Source organism: Dipodomys spectabilis, unplaced genomic scaffold (assembly GCF_019054845.1).
Source record: "Dipodomys spectabilis isolate Male_0828 unplaced genomic scaffold, ASM1905484v1 ptg000227l, whole genome shotgun sequence".
NCBI classification, from domain to species: Eukaryota; Metazoa; Chordata; class Mammalia; order Rodentia; family Heteromyidae; genus Dipodomys; species Dipodomys spectabilis.
This window is the reverse complement of record NW_024870904.1, coordinates 6,194,246-6,213,356: the sequence shown is the minus strand read 5'-3', so window position 1 is coordinate 6,213,356 and position 19,111 is coordinate 6,194,246. Positions and strand designations below refer to the sequence as shown.

General features: G+C 43.1%; 1 pseudogene; it reads left to right on the top strand.

Annotated features, from left to right (window-relative positions):
• Positions 1 to 15,653: 15,653 nt before the first annotated feature.
• Positions 15,654 to 16,732, top strand: LOC122123347 (annotated as a pseudogene).
• Positions 16,733 to 19,111: the final 2,379 nt, after the last annotated feature.

Genomic DNA, 19,111 nt, shown 5'->3' with positions numbered 1-19,111 from the left:
GAGATAGCCCCCATATACAGTTTTAGATAGCTTTGTTTACCGTTAACATTTTAAATTATTCAAAAGGAGCCACTGAATCCAGATTTCAGAAGCACTGCGGACAACTAAACTCTAAGCCCCAAGAAAGTCAGGTGGAAGGACCCCCTGACACAACAATGGAGAGGACCTGACCCCCTAGTTACCATTGGCAGGGGATTTGGATGTGTTTTTCCCATAGGGGAGACAGCCCCCATTTGGATCCCTGCCAGGAACCTTAAGTTTTTACCCATTTCCTCTATACAGGAGGATGCCCAAGGATAAACAAACCATCCCCAAGGGCAACACGCCTTTGAGAAGCTCTTGTGTTCTTTGACAATTGCAGATGGTGACACTCTAGCTGATGGCTATCCTGACCCTCCCAGTCCTGGCAATGGCTTTGGAATTCACATCAACCTCAACGGGTGACCTGGGCAGTGATCAGCACTGACAATGCAGAAATTATCAATAGCACCACAAGAGAAGCTGTCCCTTCGACCTGGTGGACTGACCTTCATTTTGATCACCACCCTTTGTCATTATGTATGGACTGTTTAATATTTCTGTAGCAGCTAAATAGTTTAATTTTACCTGCTCTAATTGTTCTTTTACCTGTTGCTTGTACAACCACCTTTTGTTTAGCTTTGTGTAAATATGTCTAAAACCTGCTCTAGAGGGTTTGGGAAGGTGGCTCAGTGGTAGAGCGCTTGGCTTGCACATATGAGGCCCTGGGTTTGATTCCTCAGCACCACATAAGCAGAAAAAAAAGCCGGAAATGGTGCTGTGGATCAAGTGGTAGAGCACTAGCTTGAGCTGAAGAGCTGAGGGACAGCGCCCAGGCCCAAAGCTCAGGCCTTGCAACCGAACCCCCCCCCCAAAAAATAATAATCCTGCTCTAGAACAATCCCCACCTCTGGACTCTGAAGTGGCAAAGACTGCTATCCCATCCCTCACTCTTGGCCTGAAAGTGCTTTTGCTGATGCTTTTTCTATGCCTTCCTTGCATTATACGTGCCCTGCAAAACTCTTATGAGTTTAGCCAGCCATTTACCTAAGATCAAGCTCCAAGTGAGTAAATTTCCCCCGAGAGGAACCGCAGCCAGAGACGGGTAAGAGGGGGTGCCAGTCTGACCAACCTAAGACAGGGCCTTCAGCTTCGCTCTGAAGAAGTTCCCCATGACGGGTAAGGCAGACAAGGTGATCCACCCAACCTAAGACAGGCGGGTTCTCTTCTTGAAACAGAGACGGGGTGTTGGGAGCTTACAGTAAAGTTGAAAGGTCATCTTGACCTCTGGGCTTGCTTGAAGGCACATACAAGGAACTGGCTTTCTTGAAAGACACCAGGTACCCAGGATTGCTTTGCTATGTCTGCACTTTGTTTTAAATTTTCCTTGTTTTTCTGGACTATAGTAGAACAGCCTGAGTGTGGGAGCCCATGAGGATACCCCATGCCACATGTGTGGAACTCCCAATATCCACGCTACTCCCCTATTCTGAAGAGGACAAGATACTGAGATTTATATATGCCCTGGTATTAATAGACCTGCTTTGGACATTTCTAACTGTGGTGGTTCTAATGTTTATTACTGTGCTAGATGGTGATGTGAGGTAACTGAGACGGGCTCTTATGCACAAGGGCCCTCCCTATTCTTGTCTGACGAATCTCACCTCAAACCCCCAGCATGGCCAATGCTATTGCTACCAATGTAATCCTGTTAAAATAAAATTTACAGAGGAGGGGGAAAAGGATAACTAACTGGGAGTTGGATCTGCCATTAAAACAAAAAGGGGGAATCTGTGGAGAACACTTAGGACATTGCCTCCAGAACCCCTTTGTGTACTCATCTCTGCTTTACCTACCTCTCACAACGTTTGATTACTGTAACTAACTGCTGCACATTTGTTGATTAGGATTCGCTATTCCTCCATAGTGACTTAAAGTTAAATTCTCATTGTCTATGCTCCCATAAAACTGCTTAAGATTAACACTCTGCGGGCTGACTGTAAGATTTACTCCTTATCTCTGTATGCTGTATATAACATGTGATGTTCCAATAAACCTTGTCTATCCTGGCATGTTGTAGTCCACCTTTTGCTTCCCTGACACAGTCTGACTGTGTGAACAGCAACAATGGAGTGTGGTCATCATCTGGTGGTCTGCTCTGTAGTTTCACACTATTCAAACATTAGCTCCTTGTTGCTCTGAGCAATACACCATTACTTTTGTAACACTGGCATTTATTTATTTTACAATGCGTTATAAATATATTCTCCAAGAACCACTGCAGTCACGATGATAAACACAAAAATGAATCAGCAGCAAAGCAAAATTTACTTGCACACACAAGCATGCACTACCAGCCAAAAATCTGGCAAGCAGGCACACAGAGCAAGCAGTTGGCCCCATTATTTATCACTAATACAGCAACAGGCCCTGCCTCTCTGCTCAGATTGGTTGTGCTCAGGGTTACAATCTAATCTGCTCATGTTTGGCTCATTTGAATAGGATAAAATGTATTTACAGAAGGTGATTTTGAGGTAAGATTAACAGTTCATAAGTAATCTCAGTCGGTGCCCAGACCACCATATACTAGCTCTGGACTAGTCCAGGGTGTGTCATAATCCCAACTGGAAAGACCTGTTTAAGAGAAATTTTACTTCAGACAAATCCTTTATCCCTATGCAGTTCCTCTTTTCCTTAAGAACTAAGCTTCCAGGCCAAAGCAGGAACTATTAAGCAATATGCTGAGAGAAAAGGCAATTTTTCTCACACATGAATATATGTCTAAAAGAGGTTTTGTAGCATTTCTATATGTTTCATTATATTTACCTTCCAAGTCAGGAAAGCAAGGGCATTGCCTATAGTCCTAATTTTTCACCTGAGAATGATGTGTAAGTAGAAAAGTACTAACATATGGGGGCTCCAGTGGCTCACACATGTATTTCTAACGCATTTATAAGATTATTTCTTTGTTGCTTTGTATGTCCCTCCCCCACAGTGTAACCCCCGCTTTCACTATATTTGATGTCAGTATAACATGTGGAGGAGATGGGGACAAACAAGTCGTTTAAGGATTCAGGTGGACCTGTTGCAACAATGAGAAGTACAAAATGTCATGTCAAAACCAGCTTTACAATGTCGGTGGGGGGGGGGTATTATTGGGTGGGAGGGAGGGGGGAGGCTGGGAAGGGAGGTGAAGGGTAAACAAAGGAGGAGGCTGCAATGCTTGGTAAGAAATGTATGCATTATCCTGCCCATGTAATTGTAACCCCTCTGTACAGTATGTGCTCAAATAAAATAAAATAAAATTAAAAAAAAAAAAAAAAAACACATCAGGAGCCCATAGCAGACTCCAGTATTTGGGAGAGTGCATCCAGAGCATCTGATCTTCCCAAGAGCACCCGTAGGAGCAAACACAAGCAGTCTAGGCTGCTCAACCCTTCCAAAGGCGGGAATTGCCAGCAATCTACAGCAGAGAGCTGAGAATCCTAAGTAAGTCAGAATAGCAGCTGGAAATAGGCTCCCAACAGAACCCAGATCAGGCACAGACTCTCTCTACCAATACAGAATCAGCAACCAAGCAAAGACAGACACACCAAAACAAAATTGAAGAGCAGTCTCCTGAACCCCCATGCGAAAATCACAGAGAAAAATCACAATGTTTACCCACCACCCAGGACAGCAAGCTCACCTCAAAAGCCAGCAGCCATGCAGGGGAGAGCCCCAGTGGGAGCAAAGCAGGAATGGAAGACAGAAGCTACATCCAAGGGTTGCTGGAGGCAATGACTCAAGAAATAAAGAGAGAAATGGATCAGAAATTGAAAGAGCACAAGGATGAATTATCAAAAGAGATACAGGATATTGAACAAAAGTTGGATGCAAAAATAGAAGCTGCACAAACCTCAGTAAGAAGTGAGATAAACGCCAAATTAGAGGTAATGCATACTGATCTCACCTCATTGAGAGGTGAGATCAGTACTCTGAGAACCAACATTGAATCCATAAAGGGATCCATTTCCTCCATGCAAACCACAATAGAAGCCACGGTCAACAGAGTGAATGAAATGGAAGGTAGAGTGTCAGATACAGAAGACAGAATACACCAACTGGACCAAAAAGTGACAGATACGGAAAAATCACTCAAATTAAACCAAAGGGAAATTCAAGAGCAAGCAGATAATGCTAAAAAATTTAACCTTCTCATAATTGGAGTGGACGAAGGTGAGGAATTCCAGAGCAAGGGAATGCAACACCTATTTAACAAGATAGTCAATGAAAATTTTCCCCACCTCAAAAACCACCATCTTAACTACATCACAAAAGCTTATCGAACACCCAACAAGCAAGATCCCAGGAGAAATACTTCTAGACACATTATAGTAAAAATGATGGATCTGAATAATAAGGAAACAATCCTGCATGCAGCAAAAATGAAGAAGGAGCTATACTACAACGGGAAAAAAATTAGAATCACTGCAGATCTCTCCACACAAACAATGAATGCAAGAAAAGCCTGGGAAAGCACCATACGAGCCCTGAGAGCCAATAACTGCCCAGCCAGACTGATATAGCCGGCAAAGCTAGCATTCACATTCGATGGAGAACTGAAAACTTTTAATAGCAAAGAAAAACTAAATGAATACATAAACATTAAGCCAGCATTACAAAGAATTCTAAGAGGGGGGACACAACCTGAAGAAAGCAACCAGGAACTGGGACCTGCCCCAAACAGGCATTACTCAAAGTCTAACTGAGCAAGCACAGGAGGAAAGGTAAGAAGAAAAACTTAGGAAAACGGAATGGCAGGGACAACAATGCATCTCTCTATACTTTCTCTTAGTATAAATGGGCTGAATTCACCAATTAAAAGAAAACAAACTGAGGACTGGATCAGAAAACAAGACCCATCCATCTGTTGCCTTCAGGAGACCCACCTCTCAGCCAAACATACAAACAAACTCAGAGTGAAGGGGTGGAAAAGGATCTACCAATCAAATGCCCCCAGTAAGAAAGCAGGTGTAGCTATCCTGATATCTGACAAAATAAACTTTTCATTAAAATCAGTACAGAAAGACAAGGACGGACACTACATATTAATAAAGGGAACAATCCAAGAGGAGGATATAACCATCAATAACTTATATGCCCCAAATATCGGTGCACCCAGATATGTCAAACAAATGCTCTCAAACTTACAGAATAAAATAGATCCCAATACGATAATACTAGGAGACTTTAACACGCCACTCTCACCAAAGGACAGGTCTACCAACCAGAGGATTGGCAAAGAAGCTACCGAATTAAGTGAGGCCATACTTCAAGCGGAATTAACTGACATCTACCGAGTATTTCACCCTAAAACAACACAGTACACATTCTTCTCAGCAGCTCATGGAACTTTCTCCAAAATAGACCATATCATAGTTCATGCAAGGAACCTAAGCAAATACAAAGGGATCGACATAATCCCCTGTATCCTATCTGACCACAGTGGAATCAAGCTAGCTCTCAATAACAAAGCATACCGCAGAAATTTCTCTAATACATGGAAATTGAACAGCACACTCCTTAACAATGCCTGGGTAACAAAAGAGATCAGAGAAGAAATAAAGCATTTCCTACAACTCCATGAAAATGAAAACACCTCACAAAGAAACTTGTGGGACACAGCAAAAGCAGTCCTGAGGGGCAAATTTATTGCCCTCAGTGCCCACATCAAGAGAATGGAGACAGACCAAGTAAATAATCTCATGTTGCAACTAGAAAAACAAGAAACAATAGGACCTAAAACTACTAGACGAAGCCAGATAACCAAATTAAGAGCAGAGATTAACCAATTAGAAAATCAGAAAACCATAACCAAAATAAACCAAACAAAAAGCTGGTTCCTTGAAAAAATAAACAAAATTGATGGCCCGTTGGCAAGATTAATTAAAAAAAGAAGAGAGGAAACCCATATTAATAGGATTAGGGATGCCACCGGAAACATCACAACAGGTACCCAAGATATCCAAACAATTCTAACAGACTACTTTCAAAAGCTATACTCTCTAAAGGAAGAAAATCTGGCAGAAATGGATGCATTCTTAGAGAAATACAAGTTACCCAAACTGAGCAAAGAAGAAGTTAACCAATTAAATAAGCCAATATCCTATAATGAGATACAGGAAGCTATCAAAAGTCTTCCAACAAAAAAAAGCCCAGGACCAGATGGATTCACAGCAGAATTCTATAAGACCTTTAAACAAGAACTAATACCCATACTCCTCAAGCTCTTCAGAGAAACAGAGAAGGAGGGAGCTATCCCAAACTCATTCTACGAAGCCAATATCACGCTCATCCCCAAACCAGGCAAAGACCCAACCAAAAAAGAGAATTACAGGCCAATTTCCTTGATGAACACAGATGCAAAGATCCTTAACAAGATTCTAGCTAACAGAATCCAGAAACACATAAAAAAAAATACACTATGATCAGGTAGGCTTCATCCCAGAGACACAGGGATGGTTTAACATACGTAAGTCAATAAATGTAATCCAACATATCAACAGAGCCAAGGTCAAGAATCACATGATTATCGCCACAGATGCAGAAAAGCCCTTTGATATAATTCAACATTCATTCATGCTAAAAGCTCTGGAGAAAATAGGAATAGAAGGAACATTTCTAAAAACAATAAAAGCCATTTATGACAGACCAATAGCCAATATTATACTTAATGGGGAAAAGCTACAACCAATCCTCCTAAAAACAGGAACAAGGCAAGGATGCCCACTGTCTCCACTCCTCTTCAACATAGTCCTAAAACCCTTAGCCAGGGCAATAAGGCAAGAAAAAGACATTAAAGGGATCTGCATAGGGAAAGAAGAAGTTAAACTATCCCTTTTTGCAGACGACATGATACTATACCTCCACGATCCCAAAAACTCCATCCCCAAACTTTTAGAAATCATAAGTCACTTCGGCAAAATAGCAGGATACAAAATAAACCCACAAAAATCAGTTGCCTTCCTATACACTGATAACATACAGGAAGAGAGGGAAATAAAGGGAGCAACCCCATTCACAATAACCTCCCAAAAAATAAAATATTTAGGAATTAACCTAACCAAAGATGTAAAAGAACGATTTAAGGAGAACTATAAAAAGTTAAAGAAAGAAATTGCAGAAGACACTAGGAAATGGAAAGACCTCCCATGCTCCTGGATAGGCCGACTTAATATAGTAAAGATGGTGATACTTCCAAAACTAATATACAAATTCAATGCAATTCCTATTAAAATCCCAATAACGTACATCACTGAAATACAGAAAACAGTCCAAAAATTTATATGGAACAACAAAAGACCTAGAATAGCCAAAACAATTCTAGGGGATAAAGACAATATGGGAGGGCTATCCATGCCGAACTTCAAACTCTACTACAGAGCTATAATAACAAAGACAGCATGGTACTGGCACAAAAACAGACCCGAAGACCAATGGAACAGAATAGAAGATCCAGATATAAATCCACAGGCCTACAGCCAGCTGATATTCGACAAAGGAGCCAAAGACATACAATGGAAGAAACACAGCCTCTTCAACCGCTGGTGCTGGGAAAACTGGGCAGCCACATGCAGAAAACTAAAAGTGGACCCCAGCCTATCACCATGCACCAACATCAACTCAAAAATGGATTAAAGACCTTAACATTAAACCTGAATCTCTGAAACTACTGCAGGACAGAGTAGGAGAGACACTTGAACTAATAGGCACAGGAAGGAACTTCCTGAACAGAGACCCAGGGTCACAACAAGTTGGAGAGAGACTCGACAAATGGGACTACCTTAAAATAAAAAGCTTCTGCACAGCTAAATCTATCGCAACTAAGCTAGAAAGACAACCAACTAATTGGGAAAAAATATTTACCAGCAATATATCAGACAAGGGGTTAACATCCTGTATATACAGGGAACTCAAGAAACTAATCCCTCCCAAACCTAACAAACCAATTACTAAATGGGCAAGGGAACTAAAGAGGACTTCTCAAATGAAGAAATAAAAATGGCAAAGAAACACATGAGGAAATGTTCATCTTCCCTGGTGGTGAAGGAAATGCAAATAAAGACAACCCTGAGATACCACCTTACCCCAGTCAGAATGTCCCACATCCACAAATCAGCCAACGACAAATGCTGGAGGGGATGTGGAGAAAGAGGAACCCTATTACACTGCTGGTGGGAATGTACACTTATACAACCACTTTGGAAAGCAGTCTGGAGGGTCCTTAGAAAGCTAAAGATTGACCTCCCTTACGACCCAGTCATACCACTTCTAGGCATATACCCTGAACAACAGGAACCAATATACAAGGACACGTGTACCTCCATGTTTATTGCAGCACTGTTCGCAATAGCTAAGATATGGAAACAACCTAGATGCCCCACCACAGATGAATGGATCCAAAAATTGTGGTATCTATACACAATGGAATATTATGCAGCCATTAGAAATGACAAAATAATGGCATTTGCAGGGAAATGGATGGAGCTAGAAGGAATCATGTTGAGCGAGGTAAGCCAAGAACGAAGAGACAAACGGTACATGGTCTCCCTGATAAGTGGATGCTAAATCCAAAATGTTAGGTGATACGACAAAACTAACAGGACTTAAGAAACAAAGGACTCCCACTCATCTGGTTGAACCACTACTAAATATCCCCATGCTGCTGATCACAAATATGGTATATAACATGTGAACACTGATATATTACAGACTGTGATAGACAATTTGCTCCAGGAAAGTTAGAATGAACTTGTGACTTTGAAATTATGTAATCACTTAATCACAATCAAAAAAAAAAAAAAAAAAAAAGAACCTCGGGGAAGGGAGGGAGGGAGGGGATGGTAGGGGGAAAACAATGGAGGGGGGAACAATGTTCAAGAGGAAGTATACTCAATACCTCACTCATGTAACTGTAACCCTCTGTATAGTATCTTTACAATAAAAGAAAAAAGCAGTGTGCTTTTCATATATGTCTTAGTATAGAAAAACTTTTCTCTGCTTTTGGAGGTTTTCTTTGTATGTGTTTTTGTAATAAAATTTGCAAATATAGCCGCCAAAATTAGTTGTAGTGTTCCCAGTATTAATAGATCAAGCACCACCATCATTAACACTTCTAGCTGAATTCATCAGCTCCATCCTCCACTTTGGAAACCCCTTTCAAACCACTATTCTGAAAACAAAACAAAGAACATGACTTCTTTTGTCTATGTACAGAAACCTTTAAGCACAAGCAGCCTGAACTAGGATCTTCATCCAGAAATAGGCTCCATGCTAAGTGTGAAGTTTATTAAACATTTAGGTTTCATTAGGTAGCCAGTGAAGAGATCAACACACGGTATTAGGGCAAGAAAAGTAGTTGATTTACCAAAATGCTGCCCTGCTGAGCATGGTGGAAAGGCATGGCCAAAAGGAGTGACCCACCTCCAGGCCAGGGACAGGAAGGCCTGTGGCCACACTGGATCTGGATGTGACTTCAGGGCCTGGGACCCTTCCCTGGTCTGACAAGAGACATGAAAGAGGCTGGCCATGGTGTGACCTGGGAGGGGGAGGTGACTGCTTCCAGGTGTGCCAGTTGCCTAGGTAAGAGATACTGGGCAGAAACTTAGCCAACAGGTAGGGTGGTGTCTGAACAGGGCCTGCATGACTCTGGACACACCTTACACTAAGGTGCATGGAGACAGTCGCATCCCATACAGTCTGTATCAACGTCCTCAGGCCACACAGTAGGGTACCAGTCCCTCCAAGGTAAAAAATACCAAGTAACTGCAATTGAGGCAAAAGGCTCCTTGTGGCAATTGGACAAGTTGCCATTTACTTTAAGTTGCTATGTTTGAGCATTGTAGGCATGTTCAAATGGCCAGTGTCTGTGCTGAGAATTTCTGTTTCTCTCTGAAGTTAGGAACTGTGGTATAGCAACATGGTGGAATGCCATGATGCAAGCACTCCTTTGGTGAAATTTGGCCCATCTCATACTGTATAGGCACACACTTGTTGATCTTCAAATTTGGATACTTGGTCTAAGTGGTATCATCTTGATGACTTTGTTGGAAGACTCTAAGAGTCTTCCCACTATGGGAAGTTCAGAGGAGCAGTCCTAGATTTCCAGAGATTACCTCGATGAAGGTAAGAAAACCTCAATGACCCTCAAATTGACCTTCTCCTTCTCAGGACAGTCTGAGTAATACCTGGACTTATAAGCAATGCAGAAGGGAGTCTAGATCATGCCCTCATATGACTGGGTGTTAATCTGGAGACCTGGAGACTGGTCTAAAGCCAAATTTTTACACATGGGCTACCTCAACTTCCCTCCTTTCCTTTCTGGGGACATGCTTTGTGGTCTCTGAAGACACTCTTTTACACAATTCTACCAGAGAGTACTCATATTCAGAAGGGCTCATGCATCCGTTGTGTAAGGGAAAGCATTCGATGGTGACTCCTTCCTGATCTCACAGATCCAAGAACATTTGTTCAGAAGTGATCAGGGAACCACAGAGGAAGAAAAGGCTCACGAGCAAGCTTTGGGAACCTCCTCTCTTCTGCTCAGGCAGACCCTTAGCACAAATTCATTTCTCAAGAGCCCTTAGCCGAGCATACTCCATTTTCAAGGAGTATGAAGAGAGGATGGCCCTCCCTTGCTGATGACCCACGTGTTAATTGTCACCTTCCTCTCCCCTGAGATTCTTGGGATATGAAGCATTGAATTTAGATGTGTTTTCCTATGGGTTCCTTCCAATGTCCCCTTACTCTACACATTCATATAATTATCTTAAACATTCATAAAAAGATTGTAGTCCTGGACAGGAAGATGAGAATAACTAACTTTGTCTTCATTCCAGAAGCATACCCACCAACACACTCTCCTACCTTAAGCCCCTCCGGTAACAGAGGACAGATTTGACACTTGCCAGGAAATAAGAGTTCAAGTTCACAGCAGATGGCATCTCAAACAGCAAATGGCTTTCATATCCCAGGAGGACCCCACTTCCATAAGGAATAACCACACCCTAAAGGAGCACTTTCAGGAGACACAGACTGTCTTCCACCATTGGTGGTTGGAGGGCTCACAGCCAGAATCCCAACAGAACTCTTCCTGGCTGTGCACCATACAACTATGACTGAATTGTAGAGACTTTCCATTAAAAAAAATAAAACCTATCTGACCTGGGAAAGTGGCTCAGTGGTACTACTTGCCTTGTATGGATGAGACCCTGGGGTCGATTCCTTAACACCACATAAGCAAAAAGAAATAAGCTGGAAGCGGTGCTGTGGCTCATGTGGCAGAGTACTAGCCTTGAGCTGAAGAGCTGAGGGAGAGAGCCCAGGCCCAGATTTCAGGCCCCAAGACTGAACTCAAAAGAATATAAGAAGAAGAACCCAAGAAAATCCTTCATGCATTTAAAGTCACAAGTCCTTATAAGCAATGAAACAAACTTCTTACTATATCATTGGTGAGTTGAAATCGAAGCTTTTAAGTTATTAATGTAAAGTATAGTCAATAGATAGTTTCATGAGGTAGCCAATGAAAAGAATATCTTGTGGTATTCAGACAGGAAAAGAAGTTTATTTACAGAAGTACTGCACAGTGGTTGCATGGTGGAGAGGCATGGCCTAAAGGGGAACCCCACCCTGAAGCCAGGACTTATGGGACAGTGATAGGTGTAGTCAGGTGGGAGAAAGGTGTGACCACACTAGATCTAGATGTGACCTCAGGGCCTGGAACCTTCTTATAGTCATATGAGAGGAATGACCACGATGTAAACTAACAGGAGAGGAAACTGTCTGCTTCCAGGTGTGGCAGGTTGCTACGTAAGACAGGTACTGGGCAGAAACCTGGCCAAGAGATAGGGAGGTGTCTGTACACGGCCTGCAGGGACCGGGGCAGACCTTACAAATATCACTGAAGAAAATGAGGTATTCAGTAGGGAGAATGTGAACAGACTCTTTACTGAAGTTATCACCATGAAAAGTGCATTACCTCAACTGACCTGGAACATGCATTTCACAGCTCACACTGAACACAAGCCTTAGGTGAGAAAGAGGTAGAAGAGGGGCTGGGAAGGTGGCTCAGTGGTAGAGCGCTTGCCTTGCATGCCTGAGGCCCTGGGTTCTATTCCTCAGCACCACATAAGCAAAAAGAAAAAAGCCGGAAGTGGTGCTGTGGCTCAAGTGGTGTAGAGCACTAGCCTTGAGCTGAAGAGCTGAGGGACAGCGCCCAGGCCCAGAGTTCAGGCCCCACGACCGGACCCAAAAAAAAAAAAATTAAAAAATAAAAGAGAGAGGTAGAAGAGACTTTCTAAGAAATGCAGAGAAACTTTTTATTTTGTATGTTTTCATAGCTTTGAAGAAAGAACCTCAGAGTACAACAAAGATGCCTAGATCTCTCAGTTCTGATCAAAGTCAGGAGAGCACATCCACTATAAATTCCAAAAACACTGAAAATAGTATAGGAAGCATTGAAGAGATGCACCCACCTTCAAAGCACGTGGTCAGAAAGACAGCTATATATCTTAGCAGTTTATACCAGGTAGGGACAACACTGGAAACTAATACAAGTTTCTTCAGAGCAATGTCAGGGCCCAGCTTATGATAGCCCAAGAAGTTCTGGTTCAACAGCATGCAGAGACAGATGCCTGCCCACGGTAGGGTCTGAGGATGCTATCACTTAACAACCTGAGAATTATGCCAGCAGTCAATCCTCATGACTCCATCTCAGTATTAAGAGAAATTGAAATGCAACTCTTACTAGCAATCATGCAACAGGTATCATGATTGTTTCAGGAAACTTAAGAGCCCTGATATTCCTTCTAATTTAACAATGTTCTCCATACATGTTTGCTAAAAGATAGTATGCTTATAATCACAGACACAGACCAAAAAATTATAAGAACAACCCTACCACTATCCCCTGACTCCAGCTGGATTTTGGGAGCTCTACTTAGGAACAGGAGAGTGCTATTGCCAACACAGATTAGTCAAATCATCATCTAAAAACGTAGGATTCAAGGCCCTTGGGGCTATGCTTTTATATAACTGGACTCACCCATCTTTTTGACTTAAAACAATCAACCTTGGGCTCTTTTTCTTCCCCCAGCTAAGGACATTCAAGGCTGTACGCTGGCCTGCTGATCTCAGATTTTTCTTTAACTCAGATGAGCCATCAGCCACTCACATAGAGCATGCTAGCATCCTCAGTGCGCCTCCTGTCTCCAGTCTTATTCCTTCTTTCCCACAATGATTACCAGTAGCAATTCTGACCACCTAAATCTACCTACATCAGGGTTTAAGTCCCAATAACATGAAAATCCCCCTGAAGTTCTGCCTCAGCCACACCCTGCCCCAATCCTATTTCTACCTGAGATTTCCTTCCAACAAACTCCATTTTTCTACTGAGCTCAGTATTTGATTCCTTCACTACACTGTTTCCACATCATTCAAATTTTACCTATGGAGCAATTTCTCACAGACAATCAAGGGGAACATTCCCTATGGTTCCATCACAACTCCAGCATCACACACACACTCACACATACACACACACACACATCTGAATTCAAGAAAAATGCTTCCACTACAGCTGAGTCTTAGCAAGAATATGCTATCATATGCTAATATTTTCATTTGCACAGCGTGCCAAATCAGATGTAAAAAGGGGAAGAAATATCTGACAACAAACTTCACCATCTTTCACATTTGCACCTGAACTGTAGACCCAGCTACTTTTGTGTGGACAACATTGTCAGCTCTGCTTGAGGTTTCAGCATTCCTAGTTTCTATGGTTTGAATACTCTAGGAACACTTCTCTAAATGGCACTTGGATTCCACCATTCAGTAATTAAGAATCCACTTCCTGCAGCACTCAATGTCATTGAAGCTCATTAAACATCTCCATATCAGGTGGATGGTAGGAATAAGACTGATGTGCAAACTCCAGGCTGCTTCACCTAGGCCACCTCCAAACCTCCTGGGGCAAGGGGGAGGCTCTCCTCATACCTATTACCCCTGTGGATAAAACTATGAGATTCTTTTTTTCTCTACTCCCCCAGGAGCCCACTCAACTGGAGACAATTATGAAGTCTGTCTTGACCAAAAGGCAACCACAAAGATATCAAGGAAAAGAGCCTACATCGATGAAACTGAGATCTTTGCTGTAAACAAACACACAAATTCCTGAAGGTTTTAGTGCCGGCACTAGGGCTTCAAGTCTGGTCTAGGGACCTAACTTTTGTGTTCAAGGCTTGTACTCTACCACTTGAACCTCAGCTCCACTTCTGGCTATTTTGTTAGTAAATTGGTGATAACAAAGCTCTACCTCTCCTGGAACATATATCCTCATATCTCAGCCTCTTCAGTAGCCAGGATTAGAGTCCTGGGCATGCCACACCAAGCTCCTGTGGGTGACTATGAGGACACACCCTCCCGCAAGCATAAGTAGAATTTGGGGCATTCTCTAAACTTTATGGGACAAGTGGGAGACTCTCCCCTCACCAACAAACCTACAACCAGTCCAGTGCCAGTGGCCCAGGTCTGTAATCCTATCTACTCAGGAGGCTGAGATTTGCAGATTGAGATGCCCAGCCTCAAAGGCAGGAATGCCGGTGAGGAACTTACCTCCAATAAACCACTCAGAAAACCGGAAGTGGAACTAGAATTCAGCTAAAGAGCTGAGGGACAATGCCCAGGCCTAGAGTTCAAGACCAACGACTGATTAAAAAAAAAACAACAACCCACCAATGATGATTTCATTTTCTCCACTCCCAGAGAAGGCCATTAATCTTGAGAAAATTACCACGACTAGAAAGGTTAGAAAGGTAACAAACAAAGATGTGCCTACATTGATGAAGCTGAGTACTTGAAGAAAGCACAAAAATTCATGAAGAATTTGTGCAAGTGCTAGGGCTTCAACTCTCGTCCTGGGTCCTAAGATTTTGTGCTCAAGGCTTGTTCTCTACTACTTGAGTCTCAGCTCCACTTGTGGTTTTTTGCCTGTTTGTTTTTGGTAATAAATGAAAGAAAAAGTTCTCTCAGACTTTCCTTCTCTAGATGGCTTGGAACCTACATACTCAGATTTTAGCCGCTGGAGTAGCCAGGATTAAAGGCAGGGGCCAGACAAGACACACCCTGCTCCTGAAGTCTTCTGCAAGGGCAAACCCTCCCAGAAAGGGAAGGGTGGGTTCATCATGTCCTGCATATAAAGAAGAGCAGCATGGCCTGGACTTCATTTGCTTGGTCCAGGCTGCTGGAGGAAGGAGGTGAAGAGCGAGCAGGAAAAGGACTTCAAACAGAGGCTCCAGAACAGGCTGAGGTGACCAAGACTCCTAGGGCAAACCTCACAGCCAGCAAGAAAGGACAAAGCTCCCAGGAACAGAGGCAGTGGCGAAGGCTCAGGCTGGTGGATTCAGCCTCTTCTCAGTGGCGGTTGTAAGCAACAGAACAAGGGTCCATCTGACCCACGTTGGTTGCTTAATCCCTTCAGGAGACATTAACCTCTACCTGTAATCATGGCAGCTTCATTTGCAGGTTTCTTCACGGAAAACAAAGGTGCATCAAGGTGGCTGGCCCAGGACAAGTCTGCCGGACTGATTGGAAAAGTCATGAGAGTGCCCTTTTGTGGAGACTGGGACTTGGTGAAAACCCTGGGAAAAGGTACCTATGGAAAAGTTCAGCTTGTTGTGAATAGAGCAACTAAACAGGCAGTTGCAGTGAAGATTTTAGACATGAAACGGGCCAGGAACTCTCCGGAAAATATTAAGAAAGAAATCTGCATTAATCAAATGTTAAACCATGAGAATGTTTTGAAATTCTATGGTCACAGGAGAGAAGGCAATATGCGATATCTATTCTTGGAATACTGTAGTGGTGGAGACCTTTTTGATAGAATACAGCCAGATATAGGCATGCCTGAGGAAGATGCTCAGAGGTTCTTCCATCAACTCATGGCAGGGCTGTTTTATCTGCATGGTATTGGAATAGCTCATAGAGATATTAAGCCAGAAAATCTCCTCTTGGACAAAAGGGATAACCTCAAAATCTGTGACTTTGGCTTGGCCACAGTATTTCGCCATAAGAATTGTGAGCGTTTCTTGAAAAACATGTGTGGTACTTTACCTTATGTGGCTCCAGAACTTCTGAAGAGGGAAGAATGTCATGCAGAACCAGTTGATGTTTGGTCCTGTGGCATAGTTCTTACTGCAATGTTGGCTGGAGACTTACCATGGGAAGAGCCCAGTGACAGTTGTCCGGAATATTGTGATTGGAAAGAAAAGAAAACATATCTCAAGCCCTGGAAAAAAATTGATTCTGCTCCTCTGGCTCTGATTCAGAAAATCCTAGTGGAGAATCCAACAGCAAGAATTACCATCCAGGACATCCAAAAGGATAGATGGTACAACAAGTCATTTATGAAAGGGGCAGCGGGATTGTCAAGATAGGGAAAATAGGAGAAAGGTGAGGGAAGGTGTAACGAGTTGGACAAAATATACTTAATGAATTACTTGAGTAAACTAACCCCTCTCTACATGACCTGGACGATGAAAAAGAGAGAGAGAAAACAAGAAGTAAATGGGCAAAGAGGCCCTGAGTCAATGCAGGTGGTGTCCCCGAAACACCTGGTGGATTTTCCAAGCACAATCATTTGAATTTGGACTTTCCCCAGCATCTGTGGATGAACTAACGAGCCTGTAACCAACCCTGCACTAGAGATCACACACTGATCTTCAGCACTCTTCTCCAATCATTGCCCTCTTCCCTTTTCAAGGGGAAGCATTTATTTCATTGTATTGTCCATGAAAGAAGGTGGTTAAAAATCTCAAGTAAATCAGGCATCCATCCTTCATACCTGCAATTCTGCTACTCAGGAGGCTGAACTGACCAGGCCAGAAGCCAGGAGTACTGCCCGAAAAGAGGAGGTCACTGGCAGTGCAAAAGAGGCAGAAGACAGTTTTTTGACAAATGGCACATTCATCATACTACAGGAATTCTCTATAATCTCCAAGTCCAAGTAATATAGAAAGAAATCACCAATATACTATGGAGCTATTTTTACAAAAAAGGGGGAGGTAGCCCCAATATACAGTTGCAGATAGCGTGGTTTACTGTTAACATTTTAAATTATTCAAAATGGGCACCTGAATCCAGATTTCAGAAGCACTGGGGACAACTAAACCCTAAGCCCCAAGTGAAAGTCAGGTGGAAGGACCCCCTGACACACAATGGAGAGGACCTGACCCCCAAGTTACCATGGGCAGGGGATTTGGATGCGTTTTTCCCATAGGGGAGACAGCCCCCTTTTGGATGCCTGCCAGGAACCTTAAGTTTTTACCCATTTCCTCTATACAGGAGGATGCCCAAGGATAAACTAACCATCCCCAAGGGCAACCAGCCCTTGAGAAGCTCTTGTGTTCTCTAACAATTGCAGATGGTGATACTCCAGCTGATGGCTGTCCTGACCCTCCCAGTCCTGGCAATGGCTTTGGAATTCACATCAACCTCAAAGGGTGACCTGGGCAGTGATCGGCACTGGCAATGCAGAAATCATCAATTGCACCACAAGAGAAGCAGTGCCTTCGACCTGGTGGCCTGACCTTCATTTTGATCACCACCCTATCACATTACAGATGGACGGTTTAATATTTCTGTAAGAGCTAATTATTTTAATGTTACCAGCTCTAATTGTTCTTTTACTACTTGCTTGTACAACTACCCTTTGTTAAGCTTGCTGTAAACATGTCTAAAAAATGCACTAGAGGGCCTGGGAATGTGGTAGAGTGCTTGCCTTGCATGCATGAGGCCCTGGGTTTGATTCCTCAGCACCACATAAGCAGGAAAAAAAGGCCAGAAGTGGTGCTGTGGCTCCAGTGGTAGAGCACTAGCCTTGAGCTGAAGAGCTGAGAGACAGTGCCCAGACCCAGATCTCAGGCCCCACCACCGGACCACCCCCCCGAAAAAAAAAAATAATATACCTGCTTTAGAACAATCCCCACCTCTGGTCTATGAAGTGGCAAAGACTGCTATTCCATCCCTCACTCTTGGGCTGAAAATGGTTTGGCTGATGCTTTTTCTATGCCTTCCTTGCATTATACGTGCCCTGCAAAACTCTTATGAGTTTAGCCAGCCAGTTATAGAAGATCAAGCTCCAAGTGAATAAATTTTCCCCGAGAGGAACCGCAGCCAGAGACGGGTAAGAGGGGGTGCCAGTCTGACCAACCTAAGACAGGGCCTTCAGCTTCGCTCTGAAGAAGTTCCCAGTGACGGGTAAGGCAGACAAGGCGATCCACCCAACCTAAGACAGGCGGGTTCGCTTCTTGAAACAGAGATGGGGTGTTGGGGGCTTACAGTAAAGTTTAAAGGTCATCTTGGTCCCTGGGCTTGCTTGAAGGCACATACAAGGAACTGGCTTACTTGAAAGACAAAAGGTACCGGGGATGACTTTGCTATGTCTGCAGTTTGTTTTAAATTTTCCTTGTTTTTCTGGACTATAGTAGAATGGCCTGAGTGTGGGGGCCCACGAGGATGCACCATGCCACATGTGTGGAACTCCCAGTACCCAGGCTGCTCCCATGTTCTGAAGAGGACAAGATACTGACTTTTATATATGCCCCGGAACTGATAGAAATGCTTGGGTTTTTCTAACTGTGGTGGGGCTAATGTTTATGACTGTGCTAGGTGGGGATGTGAGGTAACTTGGACCTGCTCCTATGCACAAGGGCCCTTCCTATCCTTGTCTGATGAAACTCTCCTCAAAACCCCTGCATGGCCAATGCTATTCCTACCAATGTAATCCTGTTAAAATACGCTTTACAGAGGAGAGGAAAAGGATAACTAAGTGGGAGGTGGATCTGCCATTAAAACAAAAAGGGGGAATCTGTGGGGAACACATAGGACACTGTCTCCAGAACCCGTTTGAGTACTCACCTGTGCTTTACCTACCTCTCACAACCTTTGATTACTGGAACTGCTGCACATTTGTTGATAATTACTCGCTATTCCTCCATAGTGACTTAGTTAAATTCTCATTTTCTGTGCTCCCATAAAACTGCTTAAGATTAATACT